Raw genomic sequence first — 15,261 nt, forward strand, 5'->3', positions numbered from 1 at the left:
ACTATTTTGCTAGGGTTTCTCTTGAAATATGAAATATCAGATTCTTCCCCTGCATTTGTCATTGTTGTTTTGTCTCCCAGCTTTGCAGGAGCTCAAAATACCTGCTTAGCCTCGCCAGTAATTCAGCCCTGGTGGATGAGTCACACCTAAAATGATAACAACTATGAAATGAGCTCCAGGCTGCTCTGACTCACAAATGCTTGAGGAGTCCCTATAGTACTTTCAAACTGCTGTCCATCCCACCCACTGTACCGGCCATCCCTGGGGTCCGGGCAGCTAGTAGCTGCTGCAGCCCAGGTTGCTAGTTATCTCCCGATATCCGTCTTTCCCGTCTTCTGTAAATAACAGAAGTTCCCATTTTTCACTGGGCTCATGTCTGTCTGGAATAAAGACCATCTTTCCCAGCCTCCTTTGCCACTAGGTATGATCATGTCTGTAGGTCTGGCTAATGGAATGTAAGCAAAAGTGTTATATGTGATTTCTGGGAAATGTCCTTAAAGGGAGAGAACATGCCCTTCTTTGTCCAGTTCTCCGTCCTTCTATCTGAAATGGCTGGAGCTCAGCACCCATTTTGGACTGTGAGGTTAAAGTCACACACTGAGGATGGCAGAGTAATAAAGTAGAAGGAGGGACTTCCCTGGTGGCGCAGTGGTTAAGAATCCACCTGCCAATGCAAGGGACACGGGTTCTATCCCTGGTCCAGGAAGATCCCACATGCTGTGGAGCAACTAAGCCCGAGCGCCACAACTACTGAGCCTGCGCTCTAGAGTCCGCGAGCCACAACTACTGGGACTGCATGCCACAACCACTGAGCCTGCACTCTAGAGCCCGTGCTCCGCAACAAGAGAAGCCACCACAATGAGAAGCCCATGCACTGCAACGAAGAGTAGCCCCCGCTCGCCGCAACTAGAGAAAAGCCTGCGTGCAGCCATGAAGACCCAACGCAGCCAAAAATAAATAAATTAATTAATTAAAAATAATAATAAAGTAGAAGGAGCCTGCATTCCTCATGATCTTGGGCCTTCTGTAGCAGCTCTGGACTGCTTACCCCTGAATGTCATTAACATGAAAGGGAAATGAACTTCTCTGTTTTTCTAAGCAGTGTTAATGGGTTTCTGACACTCGCGGCTGACCCTAATCCTAGTGTTACATTTCTTTTATGAACCTGCCCACTGTGCATAGGGACTCCTCCTCTCCTCTCTGATGGCCTGTCTAGTTTCTGACCCTTGCTTTGTCCCTGTCCTCTTGGGGGCTGGTCTTCCTGATCCTTCTGTGTTCCCTAAGAATCTGCTTTGAGACCTAGCCTGTGACCTGTAAGTGTACTCTCTCACCCCACTCCACACTTCTCCTCCCTCACTGCCCTTCTGGTTACCTCTTACGAAGGCTGGACTAGGGCCCCGCAGAGGAAGGAAAGTGGCTGCACAAAGCAGAAATAACCCAGGGGTGCCGACGCACGGGGGCACGCTCACTGGAAAGTCATGTCTGTCCACATGGAGGATCCTTCCTTGCCCTCCTTGACCTTCCCCACAGCTTCAATTCACTTTGTGCCAAATTAGAGCCATCTGGCCTTAAAATATAACTTAAAAAACTCCAGCCAGTGTGGAGGAGTTATGGGACTATTTTCCGTTTGCAGTTTACTGTGAATTAATTGAGTCCAATTTCTTTCCTTATTCATTATTTCATTAAACGTTCACTAAGAGCCTCTTCTATACCCTAAGAGAGAGAGACAGACAGTTAATAGATATAGATAATTTATTATCTGACAGATCTGGAGGTCAGAAGTCCCACATGGGTGTCCCTGGACTAAAATCCAGGTGTCAGCAGGGCTGGGTTCCTTTGAGAGAATCCATTTCCACACCTGCGCCAGCCCCTAGAGGCTGCCCATATTCCTTGGCTCCTGTCCCTCTCTGCCATCTTTGAAGCCAGCAACAGCCAGTTGAGTTCTTCTCATTGCATCTCTCTGACCTTTCTTTTCATCCCTCATCTCTCTCCGAGCACAGCAGGGACAGTTGCCCGGCTTCCCGTTCTCAGACTCAGGCGTAGATTGGGCCCCACCCAGATAATCAAGAAAAACAGCCTCATCTCAAGGTCTGTAACTTTAACCACGTCTGCAAAGTCCTTTTTGCCATATAAGGTTACATATTCACAGGTTCCCAGGATTGGGGCAAAGGTATCTTTGGGGGCCCCCAAATCCTTAAATCTACAAGCCCCAAAGCCACTGCCCAGAGCAAATTTTCTTAAAATCCCTTTTCCTCTCCCATCCACTTCTTCCCAAAGCTCCAACTGCTTTTGCATCTCTTTCCTCCATATTCCCCAGAAAAACCCCCAGGCCCAGCCCCTGAGCTGCTTCCTTTATCCTGGCACCCCCTCCGTCCTGGGATTGGGGAGACAAAAAGTCACAAAAGGAAACCTCTCTAGTGGGCAGGAGAGTCCCCTCACACTGGTTTCTGCTTGTTGCTGTGGGCTGTAGCCACCACTTAGAACTCGGTTTCTTTGGGAAACCGTGTTAGGGGCTCCGGTGAGGTCCACAGCTGACATCGCGCGGGCGGGTAACAGGCGGAGGCGTCTATCTCTTGGAGACCTCTGCTCCTCGTCCCCAGTGCCCCACTGATGACCAGGGACACACGGGTCCCCAGCTTCTTTCCCCTCCTAGATCCTGTCCCTCGCAGCGCCATTGGCTGCGACGACCTTGACCCGCAGCGAGGGCACCTGGAGTTCTCCAGGTCCGGGCCGAGCCCGGACGAACCCTGGAACGACATTTCCTGCTTCCACGCCCTCCTCCTCCTGCCTCCGACTCTTCTCCCTCCAGCTCTGGCCCCTCGCGGGTCACAGACGCCCTCCAGCCTCCGCCCCTCGCTGCGACCGCCCCTGGCAGCAGTCTCCATGGCGCACACCGTACGCTGAAAGCCACCCGACAAGGGACGCAGGGACCGGGCGCCCGAGTGAGTGCGGGCCGCAGGCCAGTGGCAGGGAGCGTGCAGGATGAGCGCGAGGTTGCTCCGGCACCCCGAACTGGGAGGCCCCTGGTTAGATGCTCCAGACCGGCTGGGACCTGGGCTCCGTGAAGGTTGTGTTTCTGTGCCTCCCCCGCCCCAGCAACACCGGCCCTCCCTACCCGGACATCCCCAGGGTAGGAATTTCCGGCCTCGGTGGGTAGTGAGGATTCTTTCCGGAATCTGTTGAAATTGTTCCGTGCAGAGGCGCACGTCTGGGGTCTTGAAGAAGGCACCGAAAGCAGCCCCTCCTTGCCCTCCCTCTCCTTGTCCCCTGAGAGCCAGCCGCTGTTGGAGCTGGGCTGGCAGGGGACTCAGAACGGGAGTCTTTTTCCCCCTCTTCCTCGGGACAGGGGGCAGGGCCCTCGGCCCAAACTCTCACCCCCTCAGCCCCCATCCCCACTGTCCCACTTCCAGGAGTGTCACAGCCAGACAAGATGAGAAAACCTATCATAGGGTGGCGTATCTACTCCTTAGGCCCCCAATAAATATTCATTAACTTATCAGCCAATCAGTGCTGGCCTTGAGTACCTAGGTAGCTGCTAACCTGGGCCACTCATTTACACATTTATGGAAATGACAGAAATAAATGCTCATGATAAAATATTAAGTGAAAAACTCAAGCTTTAAGAGGGTCTTAATAGAATGTATGTGTGTATACTTTGTGTTTCTGTAAATACCCAGAAAAAGCTGATGAGAAATACTTGATATTGTGAACAGTAATAATATTGTACAGCACCTGTCTTAGTCAGCTTGGGCTGTCATAATAAAATACCAAAGACGACAGAAATCTGTTTTTCACAGTTCTGGAGGCTGGGAAATCCAAGCTCAAGATACCAGTAAGGTAGGTTTTATTTTGTAGCCTTTTCTCTTGGTTTGCAGGTGATGGCCAATCCAACAGCTTAGGGGTGGGGGGTTGCGGGGGGTAATCCCTCTGGTATCTCTTCGTATAAGGGCGCTAATCCTATCATTAGGGCCCCATCCATGACCTCATTTAACCCTAATTACCTCCCAAGGGCCCCATACCGTCACACTGGAGATTAGGGCTTCAACATAATGAATTTTGGGGTGTGCAAATATTCAATCCATAAAGGTATCTAATAGGTGGTACCTTACAGTGGTTACTGATTTGGGCTGTGGAGCCAGACTGTCTGAATTTGAATCCCAACCCCAGCACTTACCAGTGTCTGCCCTTAGACAAATCACTTAACCTCACTATGCCTCAGGTTCCCTCCTGAGCATTTACTATGTGCCAGGATCTGTTCTTAGCATTTGTCATGTACTAACTTATTATTCCTCATAACAATTCTCTGTCACCATCATTTCCATGTTACTGATGAAAAGAACTTTACATTTGTTATCTCATTAAATCCTCACAAATGTCAAAGAGGTAGTATTCCCACCATTTTTACAGATGAAGAAAATGAGGTTCGGGGAAGTGAAGTTGATTACCCACAATCACCCCACTAATAACTGACAGACACAGGATTCAAACCAGTTCTGCTTGACCCAAAGCCTGGGACGCCCACTTCTCACCCACACAGTCTCTCATGATGCCATGCAGTGTTTGCCAATTGCCTGATGATAAGCATCGCCCAAGATGCTTTCCAGAAATGGTCTTGGGAGTCAGTAAGCTCAGTTCTTTCCCTTTCCAGGTCTCATTTTTGTTCCATGTAAAACAAGAAGTTAGACCAGGCCCAAGATGGCAGATAGGTTTGGGTAGCTGCCAAGTCTGGTTGTTCTGCAGCAGCTGCTGGAGCACATAGCTGTGAGCAGAATTCTGGGGCTACAGCTGGGTGGTAGCCATGGGTCGGGGGACTGGTAGGGTGAATGACCATCTTGGTTTGCCCAGCATTTTCCTGGTTTTAGCACTCAAAGTCCTGGGACAGTTGGTCATCCTAGTGATGGCTTAGATGGATTAGACAACCTATAAACTCCCAACCAGAGCTATTAATAATGTGATTCTCCCTTACCCCAGTACCTGTGTCTCTACATTCTTCTGGGTTCACTCTCCCTTTCCAGAATGTTTTTCACTCGTGATGGGCTAATTTGTTATGCAGCAATAGGATACTAATGCAAGTGTGACCTAATTTGAAAATGTGAACTACCCCCAGTAGCTCACATGGCATCTAACAGATGTTGCTAGCTTTGTCTTGAAAATTTAAAATATCCCAAAGTGCCCTGTAAGTTTGCGGTGCCTCCGTGCACCTCAGTACACAGTTTGGGATCTGTGACTCTGAGACATGAAGCATTTCTAGAGACAAAGAGGGATATTAAATAATGTCAAAAGGGTATATCCCCTAGGAAAATTTATCAGTTCTAAATTTGTAGGTACCTAGTAACATAGCTTTAAAATATATAAGACAAAAATTTATGCTACAAATAATAAATGCTGGAGAGAGTGTGGAGAAAAGGGAAACCTCCTACACTGTTGGTGGGAATATAAATTGGTGCAGCCACTATGGAGCACAGTATGGAGGTTCCTTAAAAAACTAAAAATAGAGCTACCATATGACCCAGCAATCCCACTGACAAAATCAGTACTGATTCTTGTGGCCAGCAGAATAATAATAACATCAATAATAATAAAAAAAGTGCTTCCACTATGTGCCAGGCATTGTGCAGTGCTTTATAAACTTATCTCATTTAACCCTTATGACAACCATAATCCTTTTTTTTTTTTTTTTTTTTTTTTCCGGTACGCGAGCCTCTCACTGTTGTGGCCTCTCCCGTTGCGGAGCACAGGTCTCTGGACACGCAGGCTCCGCGACATGTGGGATTTTCCCGGACCGGGGCACGAACCTGTGTCCCCTGCATCGGCAGGCGGACTCTCAACCACTGTGCCACCAGGGAAGCCTGAGTACTGCCCACATTTTAAACAATCTAAAAGAACCTGGTCCCATGAGTATAGACCTTGCAAATTGACATTTTCTGCTCTCTTTTGATTCCCCACTCCCATTTTAAGATTAGTGAAGCACTGGGACTTCCCTGGTGGCACAGTGGTTAAGACTCTGTGCTCCCAATGCAGGGGGCCCGGGTTCGATCCCTAGTCAGGGAACTAGATCCCACATGCATGCCACAACTAAGAGTTCGCATGCCACAACTAAGGAGCCCAAGTACCACAACTAAGGAGCTGGTGAGCCACAACTAAGGAGCCCACCTCCTGCAACTAAGAAGCCCACCTGCTGCAACTAAGACCCAACACAACCAAATAAAATAAATAAATAAAAGTAGGAGGGCTTCCCTGGTGGTGCAGTGGTTGAGAGTCCGCCTGCCGATTCAGGGAACGCGGATTCGTGCCCCGGTCTGGGAAGATCCCACATGCCGCGGAGCGGCTGGGCCCGTGAGCCATGGCCGCTGGGCCTGCGCGTCCGGAGCCTGTGCTCCGCAGTGGGAGAGGCCACAACAGTGAGAGGCCCGCGTACCGCAAAAAAAAAAAAAAAAAGTAGGAAACTTTCTAATGTACACATGTATATCTGCAAAACAAAAAAAAAAACTGCCCTCAAAAGACTCTTTAAAAAAGAAAAAAGGATTAGTGAAGCACTTTATGATTTTCAGAGAAGGGTATGCAGCAATATTTGCTAATTTTTAGTGGGGAAAGTGTGATCTGCTCCTTAAAAAGACATCTTGTGTTGGGTTTCAGGGCAAGTTACTGTTTTCAGAAACCAAGTGCAATCTAACAGTATGAAACAATGCCAAGAAAAAAGGAAGGAAAACGCAAAACTAAAGGAGCACCCCTACCCATTGTTCCAACTCTTCAAAAGTTTCTGAAAACATATGGGAAGCATTGTGCACAGACTCAGACGTCCGTGTGTCCAGCCATCAAAAGGGAGTTGAAAACCAGCATCAACCATGAACGGATTCTCGGGAAGGTGAGTGTGTCCTCTCCCCTCCTTATTCTTCCCTGAAATGACTTGATGAGGGTTTCCTCCCAAGGAACATGGGTCCGTAATCCCCTCAAGCCCAGGACTGGTGGTGTCGCCCCCTCTGCGTTCCTGCTGCGTGCTGTCCAAACCCTGACTCTGGCACCAAGGTCTGCTCAGCACTTCTCCTACCATCCCCCTCCTCTCTCCTCATCGGCCCATCCCCGTCCTGCCGGCAGGTCTGCCTTGTCTCACACCATTTCACCTCTGGAACGGACAACCCACCCCTCCTCCCATTCTACATCTGGAGAACCCAGCCCCAAAACACCACTTCTGTCATCATTGCAGGGCCTTCCTCCCCAGCACTCCTGACCCCTCCAAAAGAATGTCTCCTTGCCTTGACAGCTGGCGTGTCCATGCCATCAGGCCAGACTTGCACACACTCACGCCTCCATTCTCACTTGGAGTGAGATCAGCAAACACATCATTTGGGTTTCAGAAAAAAACCTGATGTCTTATCTTTGCTGAGATTAAATCTAGGGATTGGGTGTAAGGGGAAAAGAAGAGAGGCCAGCAGTGAAGCTAAGTGGTCAACTCTTGGGGCGGAGCACCTGACAGACCAGAAGGGGGAGACTGGCACCCAAAGACAGACTGTCCAGCTTTACAACTTTTCTATCACCGGCCCAGAAAGACAGTCTGTGTTTTAATAATCACATACCTACTGATTTCCTAAAATGCTGTGTTAAACAAGACAACAAGTTAAACAAAATAATTAGATAGAGACAGGTGCTTTTAAAAATCATTGCTTTGGACTTTCCCTGGTGGCACAGTGGTTAAGAATCCGCCTGCCAATGCAGGGGACATGGGTTCGAGCCCTGGTCCGGGAAGATCCCACATGCTGCAGAGCAGCTAAGCCCCTGCGCCACAACTACTGAGCCTGCACTCTAGAGCCCGCGAGCCACAACTACTGAGCCCACGTGCCACAACTACTGAAGCCTGCCCGCCTAGAGCCCGAGCTCCACAACAAGAGAAGCCACCACAATGAGAAGCCCACGCACCACGGTGAAGAGTAGCCCCCGCTCACCACAACTAGAGAAAGCCCGCCCTCAGCAACGAAGACCCAACGCAGCCAAAAATAAATAAATAAAGTAAAATAAGTCATTGCTTTAAGGTGACTTTGACACAAATCCATTACACCCATATTTTTCCTGAATGTGTTTGGGGGTGGAAGGGTGATTACATTGCACCCCACACAAAGAGACCCTCCTGGACTTCCTCTCTACCATCTCTCTCTTTCGCCTGAACTCCCACTTCCCAGGGCAGCCGCCCTCCTCCCTCTCTCCTCTGGTCCCTTAGGTCTCTCCCTCTCCACCTCTTCCACTCTCCTGTTCCCCACCTGCCCTCCTAGGTCTTTCTAATTCCTTCTTTTGCAGTTGCTTCTCTGGGCTCCCCCGGCACACACACATCTCCCAGCTCATCCCAACGGAGGAGCTTCCCAGAGTCATCCTTTTTGTGGTAAAATAATTACTAATTCACTTTTTTCCTATGTAGTTTTTATAATTAGGCTGCACTACTTTTTTTTTTTTTTTTTTTTTTTTTGCGGTACGCGGGCCTCTCACTGTTGTGGCCTCTCCCGTTGCGGAGCACAGGCTCCGGACGCACAGGCTCAGCGGCCATGGCTCACGGGCCCAGCCGCTCCGCGGCATGTGGGATCTTCCCGGACCGGGGCACGAACCCGTGTCCCCTACATCGGCAGGCGGACTCTCAACCACTGCGCCACCAGGGAAGCCCTAGGCTGCACTACTTAATCATAAGGGTTTGTCATAAATCTCGTTCAAATTTATAACCTCGTCAGCAATGTTTTCCAAACATTTTTAATTACAGTCACCATCAGAAATATAATTAACATCATGACCCAGTATATAAGTACTGGAGTGAATCAGTATGACCATAAGAGCTGTTTACGTTGGGTGGGTTGCTTTGGTTGGGTCTCCATTTTGATTTTGAATATCACTAAAATAAAGGTCTCATGAGACAATTATTCCTTACAGCATAGTATACACTCAGATCATCTCCCTTCTTTTCTATTTCATTAAAGAAAGAAAAAATAAAAAGGTGGTTACAATCCACTAAATTGATTTCCCGACCCAAAGAGGGACGGTAACATGCTGGAAAAATCTCTACCCTGTGGGACTTTTCATGGAGCTTTGCATATGGCAGGAACACCCTAAGTTTGTGTTGAATTATCACCCCAACGCACACTTGATCCACAGTTAATAACTATTTTAAATGTTCTTATGGTGTTGTCTAATGACAATATTCTTTCTCCACGTATTTTATGACCTCTCTTTATGGTGCCCACCTGTAGTTTTTTTTCTTACATTCCAGTTTATACTTGTAAGACCTGATGACTCCCCGCCGAGCATCCTACCAATTTCCTTGGAACCTTTGCTCATGACAGTCCAGGATGAGTGTTACATGCTGGGGAGAGAGATCTGCATCTGGGGCTTTCAGCTGAGCAACCCAGAGATCGCCAGACTCTTGAGTCATGCGTTTTAAAAATAGCTCTGCAGTTAACCTTAAAATTGAATATAAGCATATTACATCCTGTGTTCCAACTATAGTTTATTTGGTTGTTTTGGAAAAAAAAAAAACAAGTATTTTTAATGAAATATTTCAAACATATAAAAGTGTAAAAAATAACAGAACTGACATCTATGTACTCACCGCCATGTAATATACTTTTTAGGGAATGAAAATTGCAGATATTTACAAATACAATAGCTAAAGTGTCATCTTACTTCCTTTCCCCCATCTACTTCCCAGAGGTACCACTAGCCTAGAGTTGATGTGTATCAACCCCGTGCATGTTTTTATACTTTTTTGACATATGCATGTATGTTTTTACTTACATACATGGAATTGTACATTGTGTATGATTTTGTGCCTTACTCTTTTACTTATACTATGTTGTCAAGATTTCTCCATGCTCATTACTTTTGACTGCTATCATATCACACATAATCTTCATTCCTGAATGACAGTTTTGCTGGATATACACTTATAGATTAAATACTATTATTTTTTAAATTGAACTTCCATTATTGTGACTGAGAAGTCATGTACAGGACTCTGCTTCTGGAAAGAGCAAATCAGATAATTCAGATCAATCCTTTTGCTGAGGGCAACAAGAAGCTAAAATACACAATATGGGATATAAAGCAGCTTGATTCCTACTTCACATCATACCCCAGAATCAATTCCAGATGGATTACAAATTTAAGGCAAAACAATAAAGTTTCTAGAAGGTAATATAGGACAATACCATCATGACTCTGGGGTTGAGAAAAACTTCTCAAACAGGACCCACAGAGCACTAATTTTTCTAGTCCTTTGCCTTTTTGAAAACCCCTTATTTTATTTCTCTGAATGTGTTCAACTTTTATTTTATAATCTGTGTCTAATAGTTTCAATAATCTGAATTATTTTAGAGTCTGATATTGCTGACTCTTGCTTCTTCTGGCTCTTACTTATGGTGACATTTCTTTGTATGTTTTTGTCATTTGACTGTAAATTCATATTTCATGAAAAAAAAATAGTTGTAGCAATTCCTTGAGCTCTGATTTGCAGATAGCTTTCTCCAGAGAGGATTTGTAGTTGTTTCTGCCACATACTCAGAGCTACATGAAATTAAATTCTTGATCTGAGGTTTCTTTGAGCCATCCAAGTGATGTTAATTCAGGGTGCAAACCTGTGCTAAGGCTAGTTTGTGAGTTCTCAGGGGATGTGTTTTTTTCCATATACTCAGTATCAGTTTGAGATGGGCCATTTTCCCTGGGATCCTTTGAGGAAGGGAGAGTTGGGTTTATTTCTAGTTCATCCTTACTCTAAGGACATAGCACTATAATCCACTTTATGTTTTGGGCCACACCTCTATGTAGGATTTCCTGTTGGACTCCTCACCTTGGGCCTAATCTCCTATCCACTGGACTGTATGATCCATTAAAATCAAAGCTCAAACCTGCTGTTTTAATGATGCTCTCAAAAGGAAACCTGGCCTCAGTGCCCTCTAGGGTCCTACTTTCTCTCATTCATTGACCTTTGTGTATTCCTCACTAACCTGCCAGTCAATCAACGCATTTTAAAAAGATATTTTTAAAGCTCTTAGAAGAACGCATGCAGAAAAGCTTCATGATATTGGATTTGGCAGTGATTTCTTGGATATGACACTAAAAGCATAGGCAACAAAAGAAAAACTAGATGCATTGGACTACATCAAAATGAAAAACTTCTCTGCTTCAAAAGACACAATCAACCGAGTGAAAAGGGAGAAAATAGTTGCAAATCATATATCTGATGAGGGCTAATATCCAGAATATATGAGTTCTTTAACTCATATAACTCAACAACAACAAAAATAAGCAAGCTGATTTAAAATGGTCAAAGGACTTGAATAGACATTCTCCAAAGAAGATATACAAATGACCAATAAGCACATGAAAAGATGTTCAACATTATTAATCATTAGAGAAATGCAAATCAAAACCACAATGAGATACCATCTCATGTCAGCTAGGAGGGTTACTATCAAAAAAAGCAGAAAATAATGTGTTGATAAAGATGTAGAGGAATTGGAACCCTTGTGCACTATTGGTGGAAATGTAAAATGGTGCAGCCACTATGGAAAATAGTATGGCGGTTCCTCAGAAAATTAAAAAGAGAACTACCCTATCATCACTATGTATCATCTGGGTACATACCCAAAAGAATTCAAAGAAGGGTCTCAAAGAGATATTTGTACATTCATGTTCATAGCAGCATTATGCACAAAAGCCAAAGATGGAAGCAACCCAAATATCTATTGACAGACCAATGGGTAAACAAAGTATGGTATATACTAGAATATTATTCAGCCTTAAACAGAAAGGAAATTCTGACACATGCTACAACGTGGATGAACCTTGAAGAACTCATGCTAAGTGAAATAAGTCAGAAACAAAAGGGTATTGTATCATTTCACTTATATGAGGTACCTAGAGTAGCCAAATTCATGGAGACAGGAAGTAGAATGGCGGTTACCAGGGGCTGCAGGGACGGGAGAATGGGAGCTTTTGTTTAATGGGTACAGAGTTTCAGTCTTGCAAGATGAAAAAAGTTCTGGAGGTGGATGGTGGTGAGGCTTGCACAATAATGTGAATATACTTAATGCCACTGAACTTTACCCTTAGAAATGATTAAGGTGGTAAATTTTATATGTATTTGACCACAACTTAAAAATAAAATTTTAAAAAGATATTTTAAATATATAACCAGAATTTTTGGTTGTTTTTATTCAGATGGTTAGTCAGGGTACCCAGTCCATTCAAGCTGGAAACAGAAAGCTGTCCTTGAATGTTCACAGTGATCCTTAGCAGTTCCTTAAAATGTACCCTTCTCAGTAATCTGGAGGCTGCTGAGGAATTCTATCCGAGATGGCCGTGGTCTTGCCCACAGCACTGCGGGTGCCCCAGGGAGCAGTGCTGGTGCCCCAGCGGGGGGACACTGCAAACCACTGGCTGAGATCTTCTGGACTTGGTCCAGAGTTTGTTTTGCACAGACCAATGTTAGCATCAGCAGTGATGTGTCACGTGGCCTCCTCTGTCAGAAACACAGCTTCAGAAATCTGATCCAGCACTCAAACTAGACTTTCTCTCTTTAAAGAGGCCTCAGGCACCAGCTCTGTAGTTAAAGTTGCAAGGGCTTGTTTATGCTCAACCGAGGTATAATTTGGAATCCTATCTCTGACCAACATGTCATTACCTCACAAAACCCTAAATCCTCCAAACCCCACCAAAGTCACTTTCAGGCTTAAATTCTGAACTGAGGGAATTCTCAGGTTGTGGTGATTCTAATTGCTAAAAGGTGGCCTTCCTGATTTGATACTCTCTCCTATCAGTTAGGTAAGGATTTAACTGTCATTGGGATCCTTTGTTATCACAAGAAATGACCTTGCCTTAGGCTTGTGCTTATAGTGTGCTGCAATATATCTTCTCTCATCATAAAGCTTGAGGTTTCCCATACAATTTTTCAATGAGTCTTCATTTTAAAGGGAAATTATTTTGTGTTCATGACACTTTCTCCTTGGGTAATTAGAAAGTTATCTTAGAAGCCAAAATGTTGAGGTGATTAACATGAGTGACTTTGAAGTAACTTATAAAAACACAGAGCATATTTATCTTCATCGTGTCAGCACTTTTTACCTACGTCCTCAGGCTTTGCTTCTGGAATCGAAGGGGCGCAACCCCTGCCCGTTTACCACCCTCGAACTCATTGATTGCAAGATGGATCCGTGGTCTTTGGGGAGGCTTGGGGGGGCCTGCAGTTCAGCAGTTGCATTTTCTTGTCCTCGATTACTGCAAGTAAGGTGGAATGCGGAGTTCCTTCAAGGCCCTTCCTGCTGTCAGCGGTGGGGAGGCAAAGGCAGGGGAGGGAAATGTCCTGGTTCCTTGTGCTTCATCAAGTCATCGCTGAAAGGGGACACTGTGAAGCCTCCTTAGAGTTCATGTCCCTGAGTAAATGTTAGGGTTCTCAAAAAGAGTCTCTAGTCATTCATTTATTCCTTCAACAAATATTTGTTGAAGGCCAGTTTGTACAAGGCACGGTGCTTGTTGCTAAGGAACATATAAATATATTTAAGGCAATGCCACTGTCCAAGGAAGTCCTCGGTATAGTAGAGGGAGGAGACGTGCTCTTGATTATGTATAGTGCAAGGAAGAAAGTCTGAATATCACAGAATATGTCCATATGCATTTTAGTGGTAGTTTGGATAAGGGAAACCACGATTCCCTAGGTGACGGGTATTCACCAGGAGAGGAGGTGGGAGGAAGGGTAGTGATAATAACAATAATAATAACAGCTAATGGTTATTGAGTGCCTACTGTGTGCCAAGCACAGTGCATGAATTTTCTCATTTCTTCTCCCAACAATAAATAGATGTTTACCGTTATGTAGAGATGTATGATACATAATGATAGATATGTACCACTTCTAACCCTTGAGTATAGGTGAGGAAAGACTCAGGGGGATTAATTGGTTTGTTCAAGGCCATTCAGCTCTTAGGGATGGAGCCTAGATGTGAATTCAGGTGTCTGAACCAGAGCCCACCTCTGATCCGTGCTACTAGATTGCTGGGGTCTATAATTTACCATCCAAAAATAATTTCAAACTGCTTGTGTGATCTGGGGTAGGTCACGTGACTTCTCTGATCTATAATGAGATTATCTCTTCCACTTCCTAAGTCTATGATTCTGTGATTCTTCCCATGGAGTCAGGTGATGCCTTGTACTCAAAAGGCCAGTGGGCTGTGAAGTGAAAGAGATGAGTCATGCCTGAGAAGTGGTATCACAATGACACAAAGGCCCCATTAAAGGACTAGGATCTTATCAGGGCCCTGGTGGTGACAGTGGACACGTCCATCAGTAAGAGCTGGGGAGAGCCAGTATCCTGTGGAGGTTCTCCAGCTTTCTGAATTGCTGGGAGGAGCCGTAGTCAGGGTCTCCTAACACAGGGCAGCAGAAGGTCAGGGTCCTTGGGATACCATGCAGTGATGCAGGATCGGCCACGGGGTCTCCCCAGCTCCCCAGCTGGGCCAGGCAGACCCAGCCCCACTGCTAAGAGACCCCTCTAGACTCCAGTTCCTGTGCTAGACCCAAAGATCTGCACTGGGGAGAAGAAAGAAGGAATTTCCATCTTCAGGAAACAGCTTACTTTAATCGTCAGTGGAAATCCTGCTGTTGCTAAGACGCCTAGATTTGTCAGGGTTGAGTAGGTGGGGTCAGCACCGAGACCTCAACACTGGTCAGATTGCAGGTTATTAGCCTCTGGGGATTGGAGTTCCTTCCTCACTGTCTTCCCTGATAGGCTGTGAAGTCTAGCAGGCAGGATACCCCTCCTTCTTATACACAGCAGCATCCTCACAGCCGCCATGGTAGCTGGCCCTCAATAATTACTCACTGAAGGAATTAATAAATTTTCAAAGTTATTTCTGTTAATACTACTCACTTCATTTTAAAGTTCAAGCCTTGACATTCCAAATTCCCTGAAGATGTCCCGTTACCTCATCGGTCCTCAATTTATTGACCTAATACCGACCTACCCCTAGAGGCTGTTGCCGGCATGAATGAGTTGATGGGTGTTCACTTTGCAGAGTCTAGTGACTGTGCAATACAAGGCAAGGAGAACCTCAGGGCCCAGGAGAGCCAAGAGGTTGAACTTTCTTGAACCTGCCCTGGACATGTCTTAAAAGACTTCTTACAGAGTCCTAGTACCACTGGGTCTTCCCCGCCTCCTCGGTCCCTGCCAGCTGGGCCACCTCTCCTGTCTTCAGGGTTCACAGCTTGCTCTCTGTCTGCTCCCTGAATGGGTAC

General features: G+C 45.7%; 1 pseudogene across 1 annotated transcript in view; it reads left to right on the top strand.

The window, feature by feature from the left end:
- Positions 1-6,685: 6,685 nt before the first annotated feature.
- The window catches only part of LOC307053187, a 46,358-nt pseudogene continuing 37,782 nt past the window's right edge, over positions 6,686-15,261 (top strand). Inside the window, exons 1-3 of the transcript in view lie at positions 6,686-6,865; positions 9,245-9,397; positions 13,108-13,254. The product of the transcript in view is annotated as an uncharacterized misc_RNA (transcript). The remainder of the gene's footprint in view (positions 6,866-9,244; positions 9,398-13,107; positions 13,255-15,261) is intronic.

This window comes from Hyperoodon ampullatus (assembly GCF_949752795.1).
Source record: "Hyperoodon ampullatus genome assembly, chromosome: 5".
Lineage (NCBI taxonomy): Eukaryota > Metazoa > Chordata > Mammalia > Artiodactyla > Ziphiidae > Hyperoodon > Hyperoodon ampullatus.